Source organism: Eubalaena glacialis, chromosome 2 (assembly GCF_028564815.1).
Source record: "Eubalaena glacialis isolate mEubGla1 chromosome 2, mEubGla1.1.hap2.+ XY, whole genome shotgun sequence".
Taxonomy (NCBI): Eukaryota; Metazoa; Chordata; class Mammalia; order Artiodactyla; family Balaenidae; genus Eubalaena; species Eubalaena glacialis.
In genome coordinates this window covers 8,860,573-8,888,418 of record NC_083717.1, presented here as the reverse complement: position 1 = coordinate 8,888,418, position 27,846 = coordinate 8,860,573, and the positions used below count along the sequence as shown (strand labels likewise).

The 27,846-nt window shown below is 45.6% G+C and overlaps 1 long non-coding RNA gene across 4 annotated transcripts in view; it reads left to right on the top strand.

Moving 5' to 3' along the window:
- Positions 1-10,266, top strand: part of LOC133082041 (uncharacterized) — a 64,890-nt gene extending 54,624 nt beyond the window's left edge. For 3 of the 4 annotated variants that reach the window (XR_009698903.1, XR_009698907.1, XR_009698905.1), the window contains 2 exons: positions 8,934-9,039; positions 9,390-10,266. This is a non-coding gene — a long non-coding RNA (uncharacterized LOC133082041). Of the gene's footprint in view, positions 1-8,933; positions 9,040-9,386 lie in introns of all 4 variants that reach the window. The other variant, XR_009698906.1, reaches the window with a different exon arrangement.
- The last annotated feature ends 17,580 nt before the right edge of the window (positions 10,267-27,846 follow it).

The window sequence follows — 27,846 nt, the reverse complement described above, 5'->3', positions numbered from 1 at the left end:
TAGGTTCATCAGTACTGTTTTTTTTAGATTCCATATATATGTGGTATCATATGGTATTTGTTTTTCTCTTTCTGACTTTACTCTGTATGACAGACTCTAGGTCCATCCACTTCATTACAAATAACTCAATTTCATTCCTTTTTATGGCTGAGTAATATTCCATTGTATATATGTGCCACATTTTCTTTATCCATTCATCTGTCGATGGACATTTAGGTTGCTTCCACGTCCTGGCCATTGTAAATAGTGCTGCAGTGAACATTGTGGTACATGTATCTTTCTTTTTTTTTTTTTTTAAATTATTATTTATTTATTTTATTTTTGGCTGTGTTGGGTCTTCGTTTCTGTGCGAGGGCTTTTTCTAGTTGCGGCAAGCAGGGGCCACTCTTCATCGCGGTGCGCGGGCCTTTCACTGTCGCAGCCTCTCTTGTTGCCGGACACAAGCTCCAGACGTGCAGGCTCAGTAGTTGTGGCTCACGGGCCTAGTTGCTCCACGGCATGTGGGATCTTCCCAGACCAGGGCTCGAACCCGTGTCCCCTGCATTGGCAGGCAGACTCTCAATCACTGCGCCACCAGGGAAGCCCACATGTATCTTTCTGAATTATGGTTTTCTCAGTGTATATGCCCAGCAGTGGGTTTCCAAGGCTTAATTTTATGGCCTGTATGACATGCAGAGCCCTGTAGGGGCTCAAGGCCATGGCAGTGATCTTGTAGTAATGGACAGACTGTGAAAGCTTGTCCTCGGCGTCTTAAACTTTGGCGAGCAGGCCATTCATACAGCTGGGCTCCCTTGGTTTTGCCTTCCTCTGATTCAGCCCAGGGTTTGTTTGCTCTGCATGATGGGCTGACATTTATGTAAATCAAGGGATGGTATGTGTGCCTTTTCCTCCTGGGTGTGTTTCAGGGGGAGGAGGGCATCTGTGCTCCAGGTGTGAGTTTGATGTACCTAATAGCCTGATCTTATGGCAGGGTTGGTGAACATTTTTGTGGACAGTCAGGGTTCCGTGAGTTTTTGAAGGAAGCAGTTTGGGAGGAGCTCAGTGGTGACTTTGCAGAAAGATGTAGCGAGGGGGCTGTTTTGGTTTCTAGAACGCTGTGATGGTCTCTGTCAGGGGCCAGCATACTGCGGCTCATTCCCCAGGCTCCTCCTTCATCCTCCCGCCCCTCCGTGTTGTCCCTTCCTCCTTTGCTCTCTTGGGTCAGCCCTCCCTGCATGTGGTAGGAACAGGGATCCCAGACGTTCCCCAGCTGATCTTCTCATTGATAATAACTTTGCTGACAGAGGCTGTGGTACTAAGTGACACGTCTTTCTGTTCTGAGGCCCCTGCTTGCTACTCTGGAGCAGGTTGATGGGTCAGTTTCCACAGACTGACATGTGTCTCTTCTTTGGTATTTACTCTTCCCTTAAGTGGGAAGATTCTGTATCAAAAAACAAATGTTTCCACTGAATTCTATCCCTAAGAGCTTTCCAATCTCCCTAAAGTAGGGTCAAGTTCGCCAGCCTAAGTTTGTCCTGAGCTTGGCTGGGTATCCCACTTGTTCTCCTATCTACCCCCAGTAAGCACTGGGCTGTTCTAATCAAATTACTCAGTAGGGGTCTCCCCCCAACCCCATCCTCTCTGTCCCCACATATAGCTCCCTCCTTCACACTCTGCCACTGATAAAAGCTGTTTCAGGGGCTTCCCTGGTGGCACAGTGGTTGAGAATCCTCCTGCCAATGCAGGGGACACGGGTTCGAGCCCTGGTCTGGGAAGATCCCACATGCCGCGGAGCAACTGGGCCCATGAGCCACAACTACAGAGCCTGCGCATCTGGAACCTGGGCTCCGCAATGAGAGGCCACGACAGTGAGAGGCCCGCGCACCGCGATGAAGAGTGGCCCCCGCTTGCCGCAACTGGAGAAAGCCCTCGCACAGAAACGAAGACCCAACACAGCCAAAAATAAATAAATAAAATAAAGAATTACTAAAAAAAAAAAAAAAAAAAAAAAAAAAAAAGAGCAATGGCCAAGAGAAATTGTTCTCCCAGACATTTAAAAAAAAAAAAAAAGCTGTTTCAGCAGGGAGGGTCTTACTACAATGGTCTCCCAACATCTCCTAACCCCACCCTGCCCAAGGAAGATGACATTCTGGGCAGCTTCTTCAGGAATATGATCGGAAAGCCTGCGATTACCTCTCCTGCGTATGATGCCCAGGAATGCCCAGACTCAAGAGTTCACCCAAGCTGATCAAAGGGACACAGTTTCTCCCATGCACTGTGATTGACGGTTTGCAAAGCATTTACATCTTAACACACGTTCTTAATTTGATCCTCACATTCAATATTTTTCCCAGATGACAAAATAGAAGCTCAGGGATTAGGGAATGTCTGCCTGGTTATATAATGGAAAGCTGGGCCAGAAAGCAAGTCCAGATCTTCAGACTCTGACTTCTAGACTTTCTTTCTGTACCAGACAAAAGACTAACCTAGGAAGATGGAAGGAGTGTGAATGTTTACAGCAAATGTGTCCTTGCAAGGTCAAAAAGGTGAATTTACCCTTCAGAGCCTGGCAAGGGTACACTTTTGCAAAGGAAGCCTCCTGTGAATGGTGGGGAGGTGGGTTTGTGAAATCAGAGCATGGCTGTAGAGGACCCGCCACTGCAGGGGGAGATATTCCAGTACATTTTCCAAAGGTAGTGTCTTTTGATTGAAAGACATTAGAAAAAGCAGGTCTGTTCAGTACATGATTGAAAGAAGAGTGGTTTGACTAAACCCCTGACAAAGGTAGTTGGAGCATGGTACATGTTCATCCCTCTGATGCTAAAACTTATGCCCTAAGAGGAGGAGGAGAGAGTCCTCTATATTTAAGAGGACTTAAAATATATGGATATTTCTCTGCTGTGACACACCTAGACCTTACACTTCTAGTGTGTTGGAAATTGCCGACCAAACTTAAATCTCCAGGATTCAGGACTCATCTGAGTTTGCCTGGAGGGCTGGCAAGGCAGATCCCAGGCCTAGCACCAATCCTGAAGGGCAATCTTTTTTAAAAAAAAGTTTATTTTATTGAAGTATTGTTGATTTACAATGTTGTGTTAATTTCTACTGTACAGCAAAGTGATTTGGTTAACCATATACATACATTTGTTTTCATATTCTTTTCCATTATGTTTTATCACAGGATACTGAGTATATTTCCTTGTGCTATACAATAGGACCTTGTTGTTTATCCATTCTATATATAATAGTTTGCATCTGCTAATCCTAAACTCCCAATCCCTCCCTCCCCCACTCCCCTTCCCCCTTGGCAAACTCTCTATGTCTGTGAGTCTGTTCTGTTTTGCAGATAAGTTCTTTTGTGTCATATATTAAGATTCCACATATTATATAAGCGATATCTTAGGGTATTTGCCTTCCTCTTTCTGACTTCACTTAGTATGATAATCTCTAGTTGTATTCATGTTCCTGCAAATGGCATTATTTCATTCTTTTTTATGGCTGAGTAGTATTCCATGGTATATATGGAATACCACACCTTCTTTATCCATTCATCTGCCATTGGACGTTTAGGTTGTTTCCATGTCTTGGCTATTTTAAATAGTGCTGCTGTGAACATAGGGGTGCATGTATCTTTTTGAATTATAGTTTTGTCTGGATATATGCCCAGGAGTGGGATCACTGGATCATATAGCAACTCTATTTTTAGTTTTTTGAGGAACCTCCATTCTGTTTTCCATAGTGGCTGCACCAATTCACATTCCTACCAATAGTGTAGGAGGGTTCCCTTTTCTCCACATCCTCTCCAGCATTTGTTATTTGTAGATTTTTAAATGATGGCCATTCTGACCATTGTGAGGTGGTGCCTCATTATAGTTTTGATTTGCATTTCTCGAATAATTAGCAATGTGGAGCATCTTTTCATGTGCCTGTTGGCCATGTGTATGTCTTCTTTGGAGAAATGTCTATTTAGGAATTCTGCCCATTGTTTGATTGGGTTGTTTGTTTTTTTGTTGTTGAGTTGTATGAACTGTTTGTATATTTTGGATATTAAGCCCTTTTCAGTTGCATCATTTGCAAATATTTTCTCCCATTCCATAGGTTGTCTTTTTGTTTTGTTTATGGTTTCCTTTGCTGTACAAAAGCTTGTAAGTTTGAATAGGTCCCATTTGTTTATTTTTGTTTTTATATCTATGGCCTTGGGAGAGGCTGACCTAAGAAAACATTGGTACAATTTATGTCAGATAATGTTTTGCCTATGTTCTCTTCTAAGAGTTTTATGGTGTCCTATCTTATATTTAAGTCTTTAAGCCATTTCGAGTTTATTTTTGTGCATGGTGTGAGGGACCGTTCCAACTTTATTGATTTACATGCAGCTGTCCAGCTTCCCCATCACTACTTGCTGAAGCGACTGTGTTTTTTCCACTGTATATTCTTGCTGAAGGGCAAGCTTTAGCACAGCAGGGCCACACATCATCCTCCTGAACGCTCCTCACTGCATTAGGAGTGCTCAGAAACCTACACAATGGCCCACCATGGGGAGGATGGGGCGTGTGATTCAGGCTTCTCTCTTCTTTAGGGAGAACGGGCATTAGCAGGTGGGCTGTCTTGATATGTCCAGGGCCTTGAAGAGAAGCCTCAGCCTGACTGCAGACCCCTGGGCAGCAGGAGACAGGACTTGGGGGAGGAACCTTCCTGGGACCTTCAGGCCTTGAGAGGTTGGGGCAGCGCCTAGCCTAGTAGGGAACCACAGTTAGACTTGGAGAAAGAAGTGCGTGCCACGTGGTTGTGAAAGGACACACATACCCATGAGATCCCCCCATGAGATGTCCCAGAAATGATGACAGAGGCTTTTGGGGTGGCCGGGGAATCCTACAATGGTAGACAGGGTCAGAGCTAGAGAACTACTTCATGTAATTTTACTGTGTAATGTCTTGTTTGGGGTCTGTCCTCGGCCAACAAGCAGAGCTCCCACCCTCCTATTGAGTGAATGCCCAGAGGTAGAAGAGCTTGAGGCCACCAATGAGCAGAAACAGCCAGAGGTGGCCTCAGGGCTTGGAAAGCTCACCGAGTGAGCACCCGTGTTGGGTTTGGCTCACGAGAAGGGCATCCTCTCTGCTCAGTAAACCCCAGATCAAGGGCTGATCATCTAAGGTATGCGAGGCAAAGGTGGCAGGCAATCTTTCATTAGGTTTCCCGGGATAGAGCCATGCCTGGCTCACCTTTTTATTACCTTCTCACCTCTCATTGGTACCTAATATACGTTATCCGTAGACTCTGATTGAATTGGATACAAGGCCAGAACTCCTTCGTGGCCACACCCTACCACCCTCTCATCCCTCATCTTTATCCCTCCAGAGCGCCCCCAGGGGAACTCTAGTAGGTCCCACTTAATGGATCCAGAGTGAGAGGAAGCCCAGAGAAGTGAGGGATACAGTTTGCATGGAGGCAAAAACAGAAGGAATGGAGGGAGTGTGCTCAGTGAATGCCAGGAAATGGGGGAGGTGGCTGGCCACCTAATTACCAGATGAGGGACCCAGCTAGATTACTGCTCCCTCTGTATCCCTGGCTGCACACGTCTGCCCTGTGAATGGCGACACAGGGTTAAAGTACCATAACTGAGGTCAGAAGGAGGAGGCAAAACATCCCAGAAACATTGTCACCTCCAGGGCTGACGCTGGGAAGTCTCCTGAGCTCTGCATCTGGACGTGATGTTAGGAGGCCAGGGAGGGCGTGGCGGGTAGCAGGAAGGTGAGGGCTTGCGATGTTTACCATCCTTGTTTGAGCACAAGAAGATTCTGGAGGCTGGGCACTTTGAGGAGGTCTTCAGTGACCCAGACGCAGCGCTCAGTCCCCAGAATGCGGCGTGACACCTACATTTGGGGGTCTCTGTCCTCTTGGCAGAGCTGGCTTCCCACAGAACCCCGTGCTCAGAAGGGCCCCGCACGCGGCTAATGCTCTGCTGCTGCCATCTTGAAATCCTTCATTTTTCTTATTTAATCACTTTCCGACCGTGGCAAAGTATATGTCCCAGTGTTTTACCATAATTAGAAATAAAACACACCCACACACTTCATAAAATTTGTCATTTTAAAGTATACTGTTGGGACTTCCCTGGCAGTCCAGTGGTTAAGAATCCGCCTGCCAATACAGGGGACGTGGGTTCAAGCCCTGGTCCGGGAAGATCCCACATGCCGCGGAGCAACTAAGCCCGTGCGCCACAACTACTGAGGCTGCGCTCTAGAGCCTGCGAGCCACAACTACTGAGCCCACACGCCACAACTACTGAAGCCCACGTGCCTAGAGCCCGTGCTCCGCAACAAGAGAAGCCACCGTAACGAGAAGCCTGTGCACCGCAACGAAGAGTGGCCCCCGCTCGCCTGCATTTTCATTTTGCACTGGGCTCTGCAAGTTATCTTGCTGGTCCTGCCTCTCAGGGCTATTGTCAGATACTGAAGTCTAAGGCATACTTGAATCATCTCTCCCTTGGATGGTTTAGCATGTGTCACCCCTATTTAACCAGGAATTAGCCACCACACCTACCCTAGAGCCCACTTAGGTTTGCTGTACTCCTGTGGACAAACATGGTTTTTACTTCTCTGTATATGTCACAGTGCAGAGGGAGAGTGGTTTACTTAAGGTCACTGGCTCAAGGAAAGCATCCATGTCCACAGAGCTTACTTACGTCTGCGTTAATGTGACCTGTACCACGCAGTCTTCACCGACATGACTTGATTCCACTGTCTTTGCCAATGTGATTTAACCATTGCGGAAACGCTTGCCCAGGAAGATAAAAGCTGCAGATAACTTTATTATTTTAGGAACTTCCCCCAAACCCACTTAAAACTGCTTAGCCTTTCAATAGATAACATCGAATGACTGCTAACGCAACTTGCTGTGCCCACAATCCGGAACTATTACATCAGGAGACTTAACACTGTCCTTGTGATCCCCACACTGAAAGACCCACCTTCGACCAGCTGAATATCCTGACTTCACCTGCCCGACTCAGAGACGCTGTCAAGACTGCCAAATAGTGACCTCTCTTACTGCTGGGAGCTTTGCTTTATCAACAGGCTGTCTTGGTGGTATTTTATGGGAGCCTGTATTCAATAAGCTACAATTTTACTTTCTGCACAATACAGTTGCTCCAACCCTATTTGATCCAATGTACATCCATCCATCCCTCTGTTCATTGATCTATTCACTTATTCAACAAATGTTTATTGAGTGCCTACTATATGTTAGTCACCCTTAGACACTAGCTCCATGATGACTGAGACAGATACGGCCCTTGTTTTTACAGAGCTCACCCTCTGTTTCATCCTTCTGTCATGTTCCTGCTGCTAGAGAAAGTGGAGATGAAGAGCCACTTTCAACTTGAATTTACTTAAAAATGGAGTTTTCTGCAGCAAACAAGTTGGATCTCTGCTTTTAAAATCTGGATCTCTGGACTTTGTTGGGAAGGAAAAACTTTTCCCCTACTCTCTTATGTTCAGTACCTGAGGGCCTGCGAATTTAACCAGCAACAGACAGATTAACAGGAGAAAAGGAAGATGAATTTGATTAATATTTTACATGCACAGAGTTCACAGAAAAAAAGTGAAACTCAAAGAGGTAGACTCAATTTGGGCATTTATATATCATCTTCAACAAAGGAAAGGAGGTTTAGGCTTCTAGAGACAATACATTGTGGAGAAGTGACTAGGAAATACAAGGAGGAAACTAATGGAAGATAATGGTTTTTGTTTGTTTGTTTTGTTTTTTATAAATTTTTGGACATCCTGAGTGGCTTGTGGGATCTTAGTTCCCTGACCAGAGATCGAACCCGTGACCCCTGCAGTGGAAGCTTGGAGCCCTAACCACTGGACCGCCAGGGAATTCTTGTGGGTTGTTTTTTTTTTTTTAATAAATTTATTTATTTATTTATTTATTTTTGGCTGTGTTGGGTCTTCGTTTCCGTGCGAGGGCTTTCTCCGGTTGCGGCGAGCGGGGGCCACTCATCATTGCGGTGCGCGGGCCTTTCACTGTCGCGGCCTCTCGTTGCGGAGCACAGGCTCCAGACGTGCAGGCTCAGTAGTTGTGGCTCACGGGCCCAGTTGCTCCGCGGCATGTGGGCTCTTCCCAGACCAGGGCTCGAACCTGTGTCCCCTGCATTGGCAGGCAGATTCTCAACCACTGCGCCACCAGGGAAGCCCCGTGGGTTATTTTAATAAGGTCTGTTTATGCAGATTCATCTCAGTGACAACTCTGTCTTGGTGATAAGAGTCTCTCTCCTCTTTCTAGTACAGGAGAGGGGGAAACCTTCACCAAGGGAATTTTATGCCCTGCTTTTAGGCAGAAAAGGGGAAGGAAGAACTCGTCCTGCGTCTTGCTGATTCTCACTTGCCTTCAGTTTAAAATAATCCTTACGCCACAGTGGCATATTTGAGGATGGCACATCCTGGTCCCTTCAACTTGATCTTTAGAAGGCCAGGCAGCACGATGGTCTTAGGATGAGTTTGCCACTCCTAATGATTACCTACCTTGTCAGGCCTGTGTTTTCTTACCTCTAAGGTGAGTCTTGTGTCCTGGTGCCACCCTGCGCAGCCAATGCAGGGACAGAGCCCAGGGCTTGGAAACCGTAAGGTGGCCCAAGTTCCCCAGCACAGCCCTTTCAAACCCAGCTCCCAGTCGGTGAAATGACCCACCGGCCCATCCCAGGAGAACCCCCAGAGGGATGTTTCCAGGATATGGGATCAGCCTGGTAAGGAAGGGGCCCTATTAGAAGATTCTCCAAGAGGTATGACGGACCAAACCGGTTTGTAAAGCAGCTCCAGCCACGTGGGGGTGGGGAGTGGACTGTTATGTGTCTAGATGAACACAGATCTGGACGCTCAAACCGTTCTCTCCATATTTGGTTTGCTTTTAACTTAAGATGGGCTTTCACTTTTCTTCCCTTTTTATCTTTTCTGCAGCCGGGTCCTCGAGATGCTCCAGCCCTGCCTGTTTATCTTGTGAGCTGCCGAAGGCCCACGCTCCCCCTGCCGCAGCTCCGTCCCCGTGTGATTACATCTTTCCTCGGTAATGGGGTTTTGACTGGCCTTTTGTATAATGCTAAGCCACAGTGGGACTGGAATATTCTCCCCTTATATTTATCGGGCGCTTTTATTTCCTGAGCTGTTTTGTTAAGTGCCTGTTTCTGGCTTTGCTCCTGGTCAGGAAAGGGGCCCAGGATTCAGGGAGAAGATCAGATGCCCTGGTGTGTCAATTGGTCTTTCAAAGAACGAAGCAGGAGTTGATCACCTGCTGAAGCTCAGGGCCAATGCAGAGCTGCCTCCCAAGAGGCCAATCAATTTCAATTAAGGAGATTAAAAGCCCCGAGCGCAGGGAGGGCTGGTCACGGGTTTCTGAATGCCTTGCTTCTCCAGCAGCCTGAAAGCAGCCCGTGGGCCCCAGAAGCGCTGGACGGTGTTCTCTGGGCCAATGTCAAGACAGCAGTGAGGGGTCAAATGCAAAAGGAGAAGCTGGCTGAAGGGGCTCGTGATTCTTCAGGGGGCCCTGCTGGCATTTGGGGCAGGACGGACCTGTCAGTGTCCTCAACCCCATCAAGTATCCAGTATCCCTAGTCACTGGGCTGTCCCAACCCAACCCAACCCAATCCCCACCCCCGCTTCCTGGTGGGACCACCCTGGGCTCCCGGCAGCTGCCTCTGATCTGCTGTGTAGGTGAAGGGCCAGCCTTCTGCAGCTTCCGGGTGGAGAGCTGGTTCTCCTCGTCTGGACCCTCCTTCTCCACTGGGCATCCCAGAGGCTCTGTGTCTGCTACCTTTCCGAGCTGCTCGGGCATCCTAGAGGCCACACCCCCGAGGGGTAAGGGCAGAGGCCAGAGTGGGACGTCTGGTGGAGGAGAGGGGGCTTTGGCATCACACAGACCCAGGGCTGAGCCCGCCTCTGCCTCTTACTGGCTCTGCGTTGGCCCTGAGTCAGCACGTGACCAGCCTGTGCTTGTTTTTTTTTAAAAACCAGTGGACACCCCAGGGCATCCAATCTGTGCCCAGGCATCCAAGTGAGCCTCACTTTCCATGTTTATAAAAGGGAGCTCTCCACCCCGGTCTCACAGGGTTTGCCGGGCTCACAGGAAGAACGGTATGTACCTAAAGTGTCTGATGTTCCCAAGCCCCCTCTGATTGTGGTGGCCCAGGGTAGACAGGGGACCGGAGGCAAAAATTACACTCAGCTCCCCAGACCTGGAGATTTTTGTTCAGAAGCCAATAAATCAACAACATCGCGAGGATTCGATGCATGTGCTTTGTGCGCTGTAAATGCTAGGTAGGTGTCAAAGCACGGGGGCGGGAGAACTGGGGCCATGGGAAGAAGAGTGTGCAGGATGCAGGGGAGGAAGGAGGAAGGAGGAAGGAGCCTCCAGGAGGGGGAGTGGCCTGAGGCTGATGGAAACCACGGTGTCTGTTAGGCAGGAAAGAGAAGCCAGGTACAGCTTCGTGGGCAGCAGCAACTACAAAGACAAGCGCTGACTTTGCTGGGAAGTCCAGGAGGCTGAAGCCACCGTCCCCCCGGCCCTCGGGGGTGAGGTTCCCTCGAAGGACTGGCTGTTCGTCAGGGGGGTCTCTTCCTTCTCTCGGCTGCTTACCTTCTGGCTACTTGCCTATTAACAAGACAGCCTGGGGAATGAAGGGGGCAGGGAGGGAGGCTCATGGCAGGCCATTTGGCTTCTTGTTTGATAATCTAAAGGACAGGATGGCCGCTGTAGAAAGTGACCTTATCAAGAAGGATGGGGTCACAGAGCTCCAAACCCTTGTGGGGAGCCAGGTACAGGGCGGGTCACAGACTTACCCAAGGTCACCCTCGTTAACGGCAGGGCCAGTCTCCTGCTGTCCTGCTACACCCCCCAGCCTCCTGGGCCTGCTTTCATCCCTGACCTACTTCTCCCAGGATAATTGAGAAATGAGTGATGGGAGCTGCAGGCTTCTGCTTGCTGTCGAGAGCTGGGTGGCTGTTCATAAACTTTTAAAGCATCTGGACCTTTCTCTAAAACAACAAAATCAGTCTCAGGCACATTGCATTATATAAAAATGGTCTTATTCTTGATACAAATTTATTTCACAAATGCAGAAAAGTGGAACGTACCATTTATACTGAAGAGGAGGAAATGATTGCTATAAGGAGATTCAAGGTTGCTAAGAAGGGGGTAGGAGAGTTTCCAAAAGGAATCCCACCTCGAGGTGGGACTGGCTTTGTGGGAGGGATGGGATTATGAGCCCCAGCCCTTCCTTCCTGAGATGGAGACCTGAGGGATGGCATGAGGGCAGGTTGTGGCCCCCAAGTCAGGCAGTAGGAAGGGGATGGCATGTGATGTGTCCTAGGACCTGCCTTCAAACCTAGCACCTTGTAGGGGCAGGTTTGTGTCCTGGGGAACTGGCTTTGTCATGTCATGTCATGGGAACCCTGCCAATTTTGTTAAGGACCTGAGGGAGGAAATGCTGCCAGTAAAGGAAGCACCAGACTGCAGGAGGCTCAGCCTCAGCCACGGGGCCTTGGGTTGTCAGTAGCAGAGCCAGAGTCTCTGTCTGTTCAGGTTGCTATAGCAAAATACCACAGACTGGGGGGCTTAAACGACACACATTTATTTCTCACACTTATGGAGGCTGGACGTCTCAGATCAAGGTGCCAGCAGACTTGGTTCCTGGTAAGGCCTCTCCTCCTGGCTTGCAGACGGCCACCTTCTCGCTGTGTCCTCACAGGGTGGAGAGAGAACACTCTGGTGTCTCTTCCTCTTAAAAGGGCACTAATCCCATCATGGGGGCCTCACCCTCATGAGCTCATCTAAACCTAATTTCTGCCCAGAGGCCCTACCCCCTTATACCATCATACTGGGGGTCAGGGATTCAACATGTGGATTTTGGGGGGACACAGACATTCAGCCCGTAACACCTGGGCTCCATGCCTCCCCATCATCTCTTTGTCTCCGTAGTCATTTATGCTGGCCTCTGGGCAGTGCTTCGCAAGGTGTCCATGGTAAGGAACCAGTTTTGTTTTTTTTTTCTTTTGGCCACCCCCCTCAGTTTTCAGGATCCTACTTCCCTGACCAGGGATTGAACCCAGGGCCATGGCAGTGAAAGCGCCAAGTTCTAACCACTGGACCGCCAGGGAAGTCCCAAGGACCAGTTTCATTATTTGCAATGAAGTATGATGTGTGCTGAGAAAAATGAGATGATTGTATGAAATACAAGCTCATTTCTTTTTTATGATTGGGTTCCATGCCCTAGCATTGCTGTTGAATTGGCATGAATGCCCCTGAATGCTCCTGCTTGCTTTCTGTCTCCATCTCATTCTGGAGCAGGGACCGAGCCTTTGAGGGCCTCCCGCTGCAGACCGCCCTTTCAGTGGCGCTGTTTAGAGCTCCACAGAAAGTACGCCATCAGCCATGGAGAGGTGTTATCTGAAGCTTCCAGAGACAAAATGTCATGAGCCCCACCTCAGCAAGGTCCTCACTGCACTGGGCCTTTTCACCTTTGTTATCTTGGGACGTGTGGGGTCTGTAAGGAGGATGGTAACCTGGTTGCCTCTCTCTCAATGGCATTCTGAGGTAGCAGAAGCACAGGCCTAAGTCAGAGAGCGGAAGGCAAATCTACCTCCTTCACTTGTGAGCTGTGTGAATTTGGGGTGAACGATTAACCGGTATGTGCCTCAGTTTCTCCATCTAGCAAATGGAGGTGATGGTGGCTTCCCCTCAGGGAGCTTCCCCTCAGGGAGGTGAAGATTAAGTGAGACATGCCTGAACTAGGCACGGTGCCCCATCACTCTTTCTTCCTTCTTCCTCTGAAAAAGGGCCCCGGTGGAGAGGCAGGACTCTGCCCCAGGGGAGAGAGGCGTGCGCTTGACAAGAGCACAGGGGCCTCTTTCACAAAATCACAGGATGTCCGAAAAGAGGTTCTGAGTCAGCACAACTTCTGGGAATCCAGACAGGAGTGAAGATTTCCCTGGAGAAAATTTCCCCAGCAAGAGCACTGGAGCAAGAAAAGTAGGATGTCAGCTCAACCTCAGACCGGTTGACCAGATGGCTCAAATTTCAAATCCTGCATTCAGATTTTCCGGGGGATGATGCTCTGACCAGAGAGGAGACTGACCTCCATGGTATCTAAGATAAATACGATGCATGTGAGCACCAAACAGCTGGTATGTCTGTGGTTTCTGGGTTTCGCTCAGTAAGCCTCAAAAGCACGATCTTGGGGCATTGAGATGAATGTCAGGAGACCTGGGGCCTGACACTCATCATCAGCAAAGTGGCAGCAGAGGGCCCTGTATTCGTTTCCTCAGGCTGCTGTAACAAAGTCCTGCAGACTAGGCCGCTTAAACAACAGAAATTTCTTGTCTCACGTTCTGGTGGCTAGAAATCTGAGATCAAGGTGTGGGCAGAGTTGGTTCCTTCTGAGGGCTGTGACAGAAGGGTCTGTTCCAGGCTTCTCCCCTTGGCCTGTGGTTGGCTGTCTTCCCCCTGTGTCTTCACGTTGTCTTCCCGTTGTACGTGTCTTGTGTCCCAATTTCCCCTTCTTATAAGGACACCAGTCATATTGGATTAGGGCCCACCCTAATCATGTCACTTTAAATTAATTACCTCTTTAAAGGCCCTATCTCCAAATACAGTCACATTCTGAGGTCCTGGGGGTGTAGGGATTCAACATATGAATTCTGGGGCCAATTCAGCCCATTAGAGCCCTTTAACCAACTGGTCTCAATTTCACCAGCAGAGAAATAATGGGTGAGCCTGTGGTTTTCCAGATTTCTCCTGATTTTAAGCAGATTAAGGTTCAGCCTAGAATTGTGCATCAACCTACCAAATGCAGCTGAATGTGTGACTTAGGCCATGTCATCTTTCCAGGTTAAAATTTATTTATAAAGCACAGATAATAAAAATAACATCTATTTACCTCCCTAGGTGTTCTGAGCCTTAAGTTACAGATGCAGGGATGATGCGTTACAAAACCAAACAAATCAGTCCTTAGGATGGGCGACTCAGGCAAATCAACCATCACCACCACAACAAAACAAGCTTTCAAACCCACAAGAGAAGACAACATTGTAATGCCTTCCTAACAACATTGCTTTATTGACGCAAGGCAAGGAAAACTACATTAAATTCTATTGATTCTCTTTGAGATCTAATAATATGCTTTATTCAGATCTTATTCACATCCCTCTTCTTCCACGGGTCTATCTCAGGAGCTGAAATTGGCCAGTTACAAAACAGAATTGGTTCTGCTGTCATTGGAAGTCACAGAGGCAAACGTGTTTTCGAACACAAAATCTACCATGCTTTCTTTGGGAAACAAGGCACAGTTGGGGAAAAAAAAAAAAAATCTCACTTCTAAACAAAATTGAAAGCATGGCTAACTTGAGATTTATTTGATTACAGTCTTTCTCCGGGCTAATCAGTTTTAGAACCCATTCCTATTGGCACCAATGAGCCAATAAAAGATCCAGCAGGAGAGAAGTATCGCATCAACTCAGAGAAACAAGGTTGTTCATTTTTTTAAAAAGCATTGAATTAATGTTTACACTGCTGAGTCAAGTTATTTCTACATATGCTATAGGTTTTGCATCTCCAGAATATGTTAGCATTAAGAGTATGATAAATTGTACCTGACTTACTTGTGAAAAATCATCTTGAGAAAGGTTTTTTTCCCCTGGGAAAATATGGAAATTACACATGGTGTGTACAGCCAGAAACACTCAGCAGAAGGAGAGGCGGGTTTTTAGCTGTCACAATGGACGGTTAAGAATTTCGGATTTGGGTCAGTGTCATTACGCTCAAGTCACTTCACCTCGAAACCTCATTCTTCATCTCTAGAATAGGTTCCAAACTCAGTGTTTTCTGTAAATATTCAATAGTATAATACATCACAGAGTTCGACATTAACCCTCCCAGAGGCCAATAAGAATCCAATAAATGCCAGCTTCTCTATCATATTATTACAGAAGAATGCTTGCATGCTTTACCTTTCGTCTGTGGAAAAATCACAAGAAGGATTAAGTTTGTTGAAAAGAAAGGTGGGTCTTGGGCCCCCTTAGCACATGTTTTCTCCATCCTTTCTAAAAAGTGATGTTAACAAGTTAACAGGTGTTAGGGAAAAGGTGGAGTAACCAGAACCCTCCTACGTTGCTGGTGGGAATGTAAAAGAATGTAGGCCTTTTGGAAAACTCTTTGGTGGCGCCTCAAAAGCTAAACAGATATGGCCCAGCAGTTCCACTCCTAGGTATATACTCAGGAGAATTGAAAACATGCATTCATTACAAAAACTGGTTCATAAATGTTCACCGCAGGATTATTCGCTGTAGTGGAAAGGTGGAAAGACACAGCTCGAGTGTCTAGCAACTAATGAATGGATAAACAACATATGGAACAGCTATGCCAGGGAATTTTATTTGGCAACAAGGGACAGTGAGGTACGGACACAAGCTACAACATGGATAAACCCTGAAAACATGATGCTAATGGAAAGAAACCCGTCACAAAAGGCTACATACAGCATGATTTCATTCATACGAAACATCCAGAATAAACAGCTCTATAGAGACAGAAAGTAATTAGTGGTTGCCTAGGGCTGGGAGGGAGGGCAGGAATGGGGAGTGACCACTAATGGACACAGGGTTTCTTTTTGGAAGGATGAAAATTTTCTGGAATTAGAGAGTGATGATGGTCAGACAACTTTGTGAATATTCTCAGAACACTGAAGTGTACCTTCTAAAATGGTGAATTTTATGCTTTATGAATTGTATCTGGAAAAAAAAATCAATGAATGCTTAATGTGGAAAATAAGAAAACAAGGAAACAAAAATTGTCATTGTAGCATCCAGAGATAATCACTGCAAATGCTTTGATGTAGATCCTTCCAGACTGATGCAAATATATACATTTAAAAAATAAAATAAAATGGGATCATACCATACATACTGTTGAGTGAAAGGTATTTTTTTTTGTATTACTGTTACTTTTCCCCTCGATATTAAGAAATTGCCTCTCTAAACATAGGCGGCATCCACGTCGGAGTCTTCTCAAATGTCTTGCCTTTCCACTTTCCTCAGCCAAGCCGTGCTTCTTCTCTTTCCAAAGCTCTTCTTAGGACTTTTCAAGCTAATCTGTTCGCCTTGGATCACCAGAGTGCTTTCAGTTGCTTGCTGTCACAGCTTGACCTGTTACAAGCTATTTCATTCATATCCATGATTTCAGTGGAATTGATCCCTAAACCCGTATTTCTACCTTGACCTCTATTGCATACACTAGTCCTGCATCTCCAAATGCCTACTGGAAATTCCCACTTGAACATTCATCACTGACATTATCATAAGACTAAACTCGAACTCATTATACTTTTCAATGCCCCAGCCAGGGACAGCGGAAGATTTGAATTTTGAAATGGACGTTCATGCCCACACTTGACCTTTCTCATTCAAGTCAAGCTTTTTAGAAACTGTGGAAACCTACTCTGGCTAACTTAGAAAAGGTAGGTATGGAGGGAGATGGGGTAGCTCACACAATAGGCAGGGGGGAAGGCCGGGGAACCAGATTTGGAAAAAGGGCAGGAAAATGGCATTCCAGGGGCTGCACGGCAGTGACCACAGCCAGGTCGGCCCCTGAGCGAGGTCTGGGCCGATGCCTGCTGCTGGTACAGGCATCCCTGCCGCTGCTGCCTGGGATGCTGATGGTCCCACGTTACTCTAGCAATTACTCAGAGTGAAGAGAGCAGTCAGATATGGGACAGTGTAAAGAAAAACAAGCGCCTATCCATACAAAAGGCTGTATGTAGCCTTTTGTGACGGGTTTCTTTCCATTAGCATCATGTTTTCAGGGTTTATCCATGTTGTAGCTTGTGTCCGTACCTCACTGTCCCTTCTTGGTTTCCTTAAACCAAGAAAAATGGAGATCATTTTCCTAACCACCTCATGGGATTGTAAGAAGGACAGCTGGTATTTTGGAAGATACTTTGTAAACCACAAGCCCCTCCACAAGTGTGGGTTGTTTCTACTAAGAAGTGAGGTTTTCCTTCCAATCTCTGTTCTGTTCCTGACGGTGTACCTCTCTTCCCCCTCAGGGTTTCCATATCCCCTCATGGCCCCCATATCCCCTCACTGCCTCCTGTTGGCTGAAAAAAATGCACAACATGAGAATTGTGAGTTAAGTTTTATTTGGGGCAAAATGAGGACTATAGCCCGGGAGACGGCATTTCAGATAGCTCTGAGAAACCGCCCCAAAGAGCTAGGGGGGGAAGGTCAGTATATATGTGATTTTGGTAAAGGGGGAGTACATGCAATCAAGCACATATTTTTTTGTAGAAGGTTTCTGCTAGTCACGAGGAGTAGACGTCACCATGAAGGATTTTAGTGCTTTTCTAGATATGAGGAGATGCAAGAACTGGGCTCAGAAAATCTTCACCTGAAAATACCTATCTGAAGATCTGTTCTGCCAGTTTTCTCCAGAGCACAGAGTGCCTCATTTCTGATCTTCACCCTGAGCTCCTTTCAGGGGGCGTTGAAGGTCAGCAGCTGCAGCGGCTCATAATTGAATCCTCGTAGAGGTAGATGGCAAGTGCCAATTTGTAGGTGACACTCCAGATCCCCTCACGGCCCCCATGTCTAAGCCACACGGTCTTGCTTATTATTCCTTCTTCCTCCCACCTGCCCCTTCCCATCATCATTGGCCCTTAGAATTCAGTTGCAACAATGGAAACCGATCGTTCCCAAGCTTGATGATACATCGGACTCACCTGGGGCAGTATTTCTGCTTCAGAGGAGCTGTGAGGAGACCTCCGAAGCTGTATTCTCAACAAGCTACTGAGGAGATCACAGCAGGAGCAGACCCACCAACCCACCCATTGAAATCTACAAACTGAGTTTGTTACATGGAGCTAGTCCTCTGAAAAAGGGTTCTATATTGAAATGTTTGTAAAACGCAGCCTACGAGGTCTCCCTCCAGAGATTCACAATTGAAGAGGTCCTGCAGGTGAGATACCTGTGAAACTGTCCAATCCAGAATGTCTAAGACCTATGAGCTTGTGAGAGCCTCAAAGGTGTCGCTTGTTATGCTAATGAGGTGACTTTTGGAAGCACCTGAGGATGGGGGCTGGTTGCCAGGGAGCCAACCCTGTGATTGGAGGGTTGCACCTTTGAGTCCCACCCCCGCATCCAGTGGAGAGGGGCTGATGACCAATGATGTAATCACTTATGCCTACGTAAGGAAGCCTCCTCCGTAAAAAATCAAAAGGATGGGGTTCTGAGAGCTTCTGGGTTGGTGAACATGTGGAGCTGCCGGAACAGTGGTGCCTGGAGAGAACATGGAACCTCCCAGCCCCTTCCCACTGCCTTGCCCTATGCATCTCTTCCGTCTGGCTGTTCCTGAGTTACATCCTCTCGTAATAAACTGGTGATCCGGTAAGTAAAATGTTTCTCTGAGTTCTGTGAGCTGCTCTAGCAAAGTACTCGAACCTGAGAAGGTTGTAGCAACCTCTGATTTATAGCCAGTTGGTCAGAAGCATAGACGGCAACCTGGACTTGTGCCTGGAGTGTGAGTGGGGGGCCGGGGTGGTCTCCTAGGACTGAGCCCCTCACCTGCGGGATCTGATGCTGTCTGGGTAGGTACTGTGGGAACGGAGCTGAATTGTAGGACACCCAGCTGGTGTCCCGAGAATCGCTTGTTGGTGTGGGATCCCCTCCCCACATTGGATTTGGTACTAGAACCCATTCAGTCCCATAACATCTGTTAAAATTCTACCAAGAGAATATTCTGAGAAGTATACTAACACTTTGGGGAAACCCTGGCCTATGGAATTAATCTGGAATTCCTTACTCTGGTTTCCAAGGTTTTTGACCACTTGGCTGCAAGCTTCATTTCCTCCCATGCCTCTATATATACAGTCAGCCAGGGGATTGGTTCCAGGACCCCCGCGGATACCCAAATCCTCGGATGCTCAAGTGCCTTATATAAAATGGCCTAGTATTTGCATATAACTCACCTAATACAATTAATACCTAATACAATGTAAATGCAATGTAAATAGTTGCCAGGCATGGGGCAAATTGAAGTTTTGCTTTTTGGAACTTTCTGGAATTTTTTTTTCCCGAATATTTTCTACTGGTGGTTAGAGGAACTGCGTATCCAGAGCCCCTGGAGCTTGTCCTGCCTCTGCAGTTGTGCTGGGTTGATGTCCTGCCTCCTCATCTACCCCCTACAAGCAGTAACCATGTGCTAGGTACTTTTAGTCCCCTTTCCTGGTGCAGGGCCCTCTGAGGTAGGGGCCTGGTAAATAGCTGTCGGTTTGCTGAGTGTCTTTTGGGATTTGTGGGTTCGGTTTCTTCTCAGCTGGTGCTTCCCCACCTCCTGGACATCCTGTTTGTGCGGCTCGGGGTCACCCTGGAGGGCAGAGTGACGGTCACGGCTGCTGAGTGGCTTACATAACTGTCTAGGGCAACGATGGAAGGGACGGAGGGGAGGTCCGGGAGGAACACAGCCGCTGAGAGGGTCTTGGGAGGGAGTGACGGGCTGAGTATGTGGCCCAAGGAGGTGAGAGTTCTGGGGTTAGTCCCTGCCCTCTAGGGGCCTCAATCCAGCAGCCAAAAAAGAGGGGGCTGGGTCTGAACTCTTCCCCACGCTGGCCCCGCCTCCACCGGTCACTGGGGAACTGGCACTTCCAGTTGCTTCTGTAATGCCTTCCCGTTCTCTCCAATGAGAATGCAAGGGGCAGTGATGCTATCACAGGGAAAGCTTTGAATCTGCTCTGACTCAATAAGGGAGCGAATTCACATTGTTATCCGTAGTCACAAGTTACTGGTCATCCATGTCGTGCTCTGAGGCTGGGGCCTTGCCATACTGCCCAGGTCTCCTAGGACTGTGGCTTCCAAACTTTCGTGTGCGTCTGGTTGGCCTGCAGGCCATGTTCAAACACACCAGGCCTCACCCAGGAGCTGCTAGGTCAGCAGGTCCGGGGCGGGGCTGGAGGTTTTGCATCTCTAACAAGTTTTCCAGGTGATGGTGATGCTGCCGGTCTGGGGAATCACACTCTGAGAACCATTGATTTGGGCATCATGCCCTTCCGGCTTCCCCAGCCCTGCCACCTGCAGCAAATGTCTCCCCATCAAAGTGAGGGGTTTTCAGTGGCTTTCATCATGCTGGGGATAGTCTCACCTCCATTTCAGTGTGTCTCCTCTAATTCTTTTGGTGGACGGATGGACAGTGGCGTGGGGGAGGAAACTAGGGATAAAAAGATAGCCGAGCTCAGTAAGTGGTAGAGCCAGTATTTAAACCATGGTCATTCTGATTACAAAACTCCCTCTGTTAACCACTTTGCTATGTGCTTTTGGAAACCTTTTAACGAAGAACCTGTTGTCAGGTTAAGACACTAGCTACTTCCCCGGCTCTTTCTGACAGTGTGTTGGGGATATTTCAAACGAGATGATTCAATTAAAACACTTAAAACAAGGCCTGACATAGAACAAACATCCAAGACATGTACACAGAAGTACATTCTGTAGCACAGAGATTAGAAGCATAGGCTCTAGATCAGAATGCCTGCGTTTGAATCCTGGCTCTGCCACTTATTAGCTCTTTGGGCAAGTTAGTTAAGCTCTCTGTAACCCAGTCTCCTCATCTGTAAAATGGGGAGGATAATAGTAGTACTTCCAGGCTTAGAACGGAGATCAACTGAATTCTTATCTGTAAAATACTTAGGACGGTGTTATCATTTCTGGTTCAATGCTTTTGTGCAAACTAAAGTATAAAGGGCGTGGTAAAGGCAACTCAGATAGGCCTGGCCTTTCAATGGGGTTATTCTGAACACTTTACTGAATGTCTAGATGAATGCGAGCTGGTGTCACACTCCCTGGACTCAAGTCTTGGCTAAAAACAACTCCTTAGTGAACTGGAACAAACTGCCTCACTTTTTTCATCTGTTCAATGGGGATAACCCTAGTAGTTACTTCACAGGATGGCTTTGTGGACTGTATGAGTTAAACTGGACTTTAAAGCATTAGAACAGTGCCTGGCCTGTACTATGTGTCCAATACGTGTTGGCTGGTATTCACAGAGTGTGGGCAGTACCTGTGGGCCTGACAGCCTTCAATCTGTTTTCCAAAGCACGTCTCCGGTTAGGTCCCTGACACCTTGCACAGAGGGATAAGCATGTGAGCGAAGACTGTCGTGGCCTTGCTGCCTGTGTCTTGGTTTCATTTGTTACAGGAACCCACCCATTTTCTTTTTCTTAGGTAGCCATTCTCCCCAAATCCCAAAAGCCCTGGCGGAATTGTTTTTTGAACTGATGTGTCAAATGCACTTAGACCTCAGATGGGTTTCGTATCTTGCAACTAATACATTTTTTATAAATCATCAGCTCTGGTTTCCTTTCAAGCTGCAGAGAGGATATCCTTTTCCTGTTAAGCTGCAGAACGATTTTTCCCCCCTTCAAAGTAAAGCATTAACTTCCAGAGCCCTGTAAATCAGTTCAAATGTACATATTATTAGAGTAACAAGCTGAAGTTTTTGGAGCTTATATGATACTTTGGAAGCCTGGATTACAAGACTTTACATCAATATTTCAGGTATTCCTAACAGCATCCAAGCAGTGAGCATGACATACAAATACATAGACCACTGAGCCTTTTCTTCCTTTACTTTTATTTTTTTCATTTTAGAAAATGATAAATGTTCATTTTAGAAAACTTACACAAATAATTTTTTAAAATCACGTATTATTCTACCACCCAGAGCTAACAACTATTAACAACTTCTATTCTTTTTTTCTGTGCATGTGTATAAATATTTCTTTTACAGAATGTGATCAGGCCAATGGGTGACACATTGTCTATCACTTTTTAAAGGTGTAGGAGGTTGTTGATGTCGGTATAGTTTTGGACATGCTGCAATTTGTCTGTAGTTACACACAATGACCATTAAACTAACTTTATAAAAATAAATGAGTTTCTGAAATTAAAAAAGTATGATCAGGCTGAACATGCTATTTAATAGCAAATATATTGTGAACATTTCTCCATGCTATAAACATTTTTTTACATTACTATAATGTTTAAAAAATAACTTCCCTTTTCATTGCAAAAGCAACACCTGTTCATTACAGGAAAATTAATTGAGGTAAAAAACAGGAAGAAAAATTTAAAGTACCCATAATCTCACCATTCACAGGTAGCTATCAATAGTTGGGTGCATGTCCTCTTAGACTTTTTTTTGAGTTCAATTATTAAAAAAAACCAAAAGATCCTAAAGTACCTATCGTTCTGTGACCTGCCTGTTTCAATCAATTGACTGTTGATCTCTGTGTACACCACTGAAAATGGCTGTGCAGTATTCTTTTTTTTTTTTCTTGAAGTATAGTTGTGTTAATTTCTGCTGTACAGCAAAGTGATTCAGTTATACACATATATATATGCATTCTTTTTCATATTCTTTCCATTATGGTTTATCACAGGATATTGAATATAGTTCCTTGTGCTATACAGTACGACTTGTTGTTCATCCATTCTACATATAATTGTTTGCATCTGCTAATCCCAAACTCCCAATCCATCCCTTTCCCACCTCTCTCCCCCTTGGCAACCACAAGTCTGTTCTCTATGTCCATGATTCTGTTTCTGTTTTGTAAATAAGTTCATTTGTATCATATTTTAGATTCCACATATAAATGATATCATATGGTATTGTCTTTCTCTTTCTGACTGACTTGGTATGATAATCTCTAGGTGCATCCATGTTGCTACAAATGGCATTATTTCATTCTTTTTTATGATTGGGTAGTATTCCATTGTATATATTACCACATCTTCTTTACCCATTTATCTGCCAATGGACGTTTAGGTTGTTTCCATGTCTTGGCTCTTGTGACTAGTGCTGCTATGAACATAGGGGTGCATGTATCTTTTTGAGTTATAGTGTTGTCTGGATATATGCCCAGGAGTGGGATTGCTGGATCATATGGCAACTCTATTTTTAGTTTTTTGAGGAACCTCCATACTGTTTCCCATAGTGGCTGCACCAATTTACGTTCCCACCAACCATATAGGAGGGTTCCCTTTTCTCCACACCTTCTCCAGCATTTGTTATTTGTCGATTTTTTAATGATGGCCATTCTGACTGGTGTAAGGTGGTACCTCATTGTAGTTTGGACTTGTATTTCTCTAATAATTAACGGTGTCGAGCAGCTTTTCATGTGCGTGTTGGCCAACTGTATGTCTTTGGAGAAATGTCTATTTAGGTCTTCTGCCCATTTTTTAATTGGGTTGTTTTCTTGTTGTTGAGTTGTATTTTGGAAATTAAGCCCTTGTTTGTCACATCATTTGCAAATATTTTCTCCCATTTCGTAGGTTGTCTTTTCATTTTGTTTATGGTTCCTTTTGCTGTGCAAAAGCTTGTAAGTTTGATTAGGTCCCATTTGTTTATTTTCGCCTCTATTTCTACTGCTTTGGGAGACTGACCTAAGAAAACATTGGTATGATTTATGTCAGAGAATGTTTTGCCTGTGTTCTCTTCTAGGAGTTTTATGGTGTTGTGTCTTATATTTAAGTCTTTAATTCAGAAAATGGCTGTACAGTATTCTGATTTAAAGATGTATTATGGTTTAAACTATTGTTGACATGTAAATCATTTTAATTTTTAAAAATATTAAACAATGTGGTGATGAACACCCTGTAGCTTGATCTTTGGGCAAATCTTTATTTCTTCCAGATAAATTCCTTCAAGTAAAACTGCCGGGTCAAAAGTTTTAAACAAATTTGACTTATGGACTTGCCTAATCTGGACATTTCATATAAATGGAATCATAGTATATGTGGCCTTTGTATCTAGTTTCTTTCACTTAGCATAATGTTCTCAAGGTTCATCCATGTTAGCATGTATCAGTACTTCATTTTCTTTAATTGCCGAATAATATTCCATTGCATGGATATACCACATTTTGTTTATCCATTCATCAGTTGATGGGCACTCAAGTTTCCAATTTTTGGCTACTATGAATAGCGCTGCTCTGAACATTTGTGTACAAGTCTTTGTGCGCTCAGATGTTTTCAGTTCTCTTGAACTTCCCCTCCACTCTTATTCCCCCTTCCCATAGTCTTCATTATAGGCTTAGGCTGGTGAGCCAGCTTTGACCACATGGACGAGGATGTCTCCCAGGGGTGGCAGAACCCTGAGGTGGATGTAACTGGGTTTCCAGATGACCACATGGAGCAGAGCTGCCTACCACCACCCTGGACCACCCACCCACTACTAGGCTGTTATGAGTTGGAGGGAAAAAAAAAAAATCTGTATTTCATATATACCTAGGACTGTAATTGCGAGGTCATGTTTAACTTTTTGAGGAATTGCTGATCTGTTTTCCAAAGAGCCTGAACCATTTTACATTCCCACCAACAACTGAGGGTTTCAATTTCTCCGCGTTCTCACCGACACTTGTTCTTGTTTGTCATTTTGATTATAACCGGCTTTGTAGGTGTAAAGTGATCTTATTGTGGCTTTGATTTGTGTTTTCCTAATGACTAATGATGTTGAGCATCTTTTCGTATGCTTATTGGCCTACTGGCCATTTATATATATTCTATGGAGAAAAGTCTGTTCAAATCTTTTGCCCCTTTTTAAGTCGGATTGTCTTTATTTTTGAGTTGTAAAAGTTCTTTTGTCTATTCTGGATACCAGTTCTTTATACTTTATACAAGATACGTGATTTGCAAATCTTTTCTCCACTTCTGTGAGTTGTCTTTTCACTTTTTTCATGTCCTTTGAAGGGCAAAAGTTTTTAATTTCTATGATGTCCAGTTTGTTCATTTTTCTCTTGTCACCTGAGTTTGGTGTCAAATCTAAGAAGTCATTGCCTGACCCAATAGCATGAAGATTTACTCCTGTGTTTTCTTTTAAGAGTTTTATAGTTGTATAGCTTTTACATTTGGGTCTATGATCCATTCTGAGCTAATTTTGTATATGTCTAAACTTTTTATAAATGCCTAGCTAGTTTTCCTCCACACTTTTTACTGAAGAGTTCATCCTTTTCCGAACAGTGAAGATGGCACCAGTGGTTCCAACAGCTGATTGTCACTAGTAGTCATTCCTCCCCACCTCCTGATAGTAATAGAATCAAAGCTTTGGGTAGGCACATAGCCATCCAGCTAGAGACTCTATTTCCTAGTTTCCTTTGGGGCTAGGTGTAGCCATCTGACTAAGTTTTAGCCAATAGGATATAACCAGAAGTGATGTATGCAGTCCCAAGGTCATGTCTTCATAAGGAAATTGCTCCCCCTCCATCATTATTCCCCCTTTGCATAGTCTTAAATATAGACCTGTGCTGGCGAGCCAGCTTTGACCATGTGGACGTGGATGTCTCCGCAGCGGTGTCAGAATGATAAGATGGATGTAACTAGGTTTCTGGATGACCACATGGAGCAGAGCTGCCTACCACCACCCTGGACCACCCACCCACCTCTAGGCTCTTATGAGTTGGAGGGAAAAATGTCTGTATTGCATTTGAGCTACTTTATTTGGGGGGGGGGGGCCTCTTTGTTACAGCAGCTGAACATATGTTATGCTAATTATTACAATACCTTTAATATAGGCTGTATAGAGACAAGGTTTTCCTTAAATCTCCATTCTGTTTTATGGATCTGTCTATTCTTGTATCAAAACCACAGCTTCAGTTTCTGTGGTTTTATGTTTAAGTGGGGGAAGGACGGGAGGGGAGTAAGTCTCTCACAATTTTTAAAGGATTTCTTGACTTTTCTCCTGCATTCAAGCTTTCAAATGAATTCAGACTAATTTTGTGAGCTTCCACCACCTCCTCCGAAGTCACTGGGTACTTTCCAATCAAAAGTCGTTTCTTGGTCTTTGAGAGTTTGCTCATTTTCTAAAGCTGTATGTTAAAATGTTAGCCTAGGCATGATCAAGGTGCATTTCGGCTCCTGTCTCTTTGGCTGCTGTCTCCAGCATCTGGGAGTCAGGTGGACATTTAAAATCTACCCTGTCGACCATGACTGTTGAGCCCATCCAGCGGGACAAAGGGAAAGACCAGCTGTGATTATGGCTTCCAGGGAACACCGACATTATGGAGGCGGGTAGGGCAAACACACTTGAACAGTCCATGACACAAACCACAGAAATAAACAAAAATCTTACTGAGTCAAAGCTGCCCACAGCTATAGGTCTGTATTACAGGGAGTGTCAGTGTCAATGAGGTAGGAGTGGAGGAAGGTGGCATTGCTTCACACCAGTGAAATATTTCTCCTGAAGACGGTGCAGTGCTGCAGTGTTGATCCCAAGAGGGGCATGAGATCGTTAACTGCGTCTGATTTTTCCCTAGCCAGTGGTTAGACATACATCACTTTTGGAGGATGCTTAATTCAGTCACATATAGAGTAAGTGTTATTAATTATAATGTATTCTTTCTCCCTCCATTGCTAGAGGACAGCAGAAAGTAGTTCTTCTACTGGAATGTGCAGCTGGTCCACCACTTCATTGAACCAATTTAGGATGCTCAAATTTCCTTTGTAAGATTGAGTTTTTGCTCCATATTTATATCCAGGGCCCTCCACGTTTTGCATCTGGGCGGCACCTTGGTGGAGAGTATGCACACCTGGAGTTCAGGAGAGCTGGTTTCTGATCAGCTCTTCTTTTTAACACACTCACAATCAGCTTCATTTTTGGAAGGCGTTTTAAAGGAATTAGCTGAAGTAGCTTAGTTTCAAAGTTTAGGTTTAAAATGTCCTTCAATTTCTCAGCATTAACAGATAAAAATGGCAAAAAAGTAAAACGCAATTAAAAAGGCCCTTAAGTATCGAGTCTGTTTGGAACATCAGTATGTGTAAAGCACAGTGTGCTGTGGATTATCCCACATGGGCTCCATTTCTAGATTGTTCTTCGGCTTTTCCATTATGACTCTTTACATTTGTCTAATTTCACTGATAACAAAATGGAAATAAATAATAAACACATATATAATATATATATTTTAGGGGAAATGATCAATAGCATGCTTTGAGAGGTCACAAAATGCAAAAGGAGTTGGTTTCTGTAAATTCAAAGCTTTGCTCTGAATCATTAGAGTTACCAGATTCTCATGGAATGCACCCAGTATCTCTCTGGCAGATTTATGGACACGGTTTCGCCAACATTTCTGAGGAGTGTCGACATAGGGACAAAGGAGGTCCATGTAATCTAAGGCTACGAGACACGGAAGAGGGAGAGGGTAATGTCCATCCTAGTCCGCCTCTGCTGGGGAGGATGGGGAGTCGGGGCTCCTAAAAACATGTTTTCCCCAAGGACTAAAATCTAAGTGGCCTTAAAGATAAGATCCCTGACATCACGATGCTTAGATTCCAGAGAAAAACCAGATAGTAAACACATAAATAAGCAAGACAATTTCAGAGTGTGGTAAGTGACCCGAAGGGAAGAAAAGACTGTGACTTGATGCAGACTGAGGGCTACCTGTGAGCTCTGTGATGATGCCATTTAGTTCAGACTTGAATTATGCGGAATGAATGGGGCTTCAAATCTTGATCGACTCTAGCTTGGGACAAAGCTACCCAGTTTAAGTTCCCTCCTCTCGTTCAGGAACTCAACGGGCCTTATGTTGCTGGTGTTTCCCCGGGGCTCACAGCTGTGCTCCTGGACCCCAGAACAGTACCAGGCAGACCCGAAATGTTCAGCGGCCACTCGGTGAAGGAAGGAATGGAGTACCGTGTGCACCTGAACTTGTCCGTCATCTTTCTCCAAGTCGCCCCTCCCCACCGTGTTCCCAGTCTCGGAAGCGCCAATAACACGCGCACGATTCTCCAGCCAGAGACCTGGGTGTTGGCTTCCACACCTCCTCCCTCCTCCACCCCGAGCTAGTGC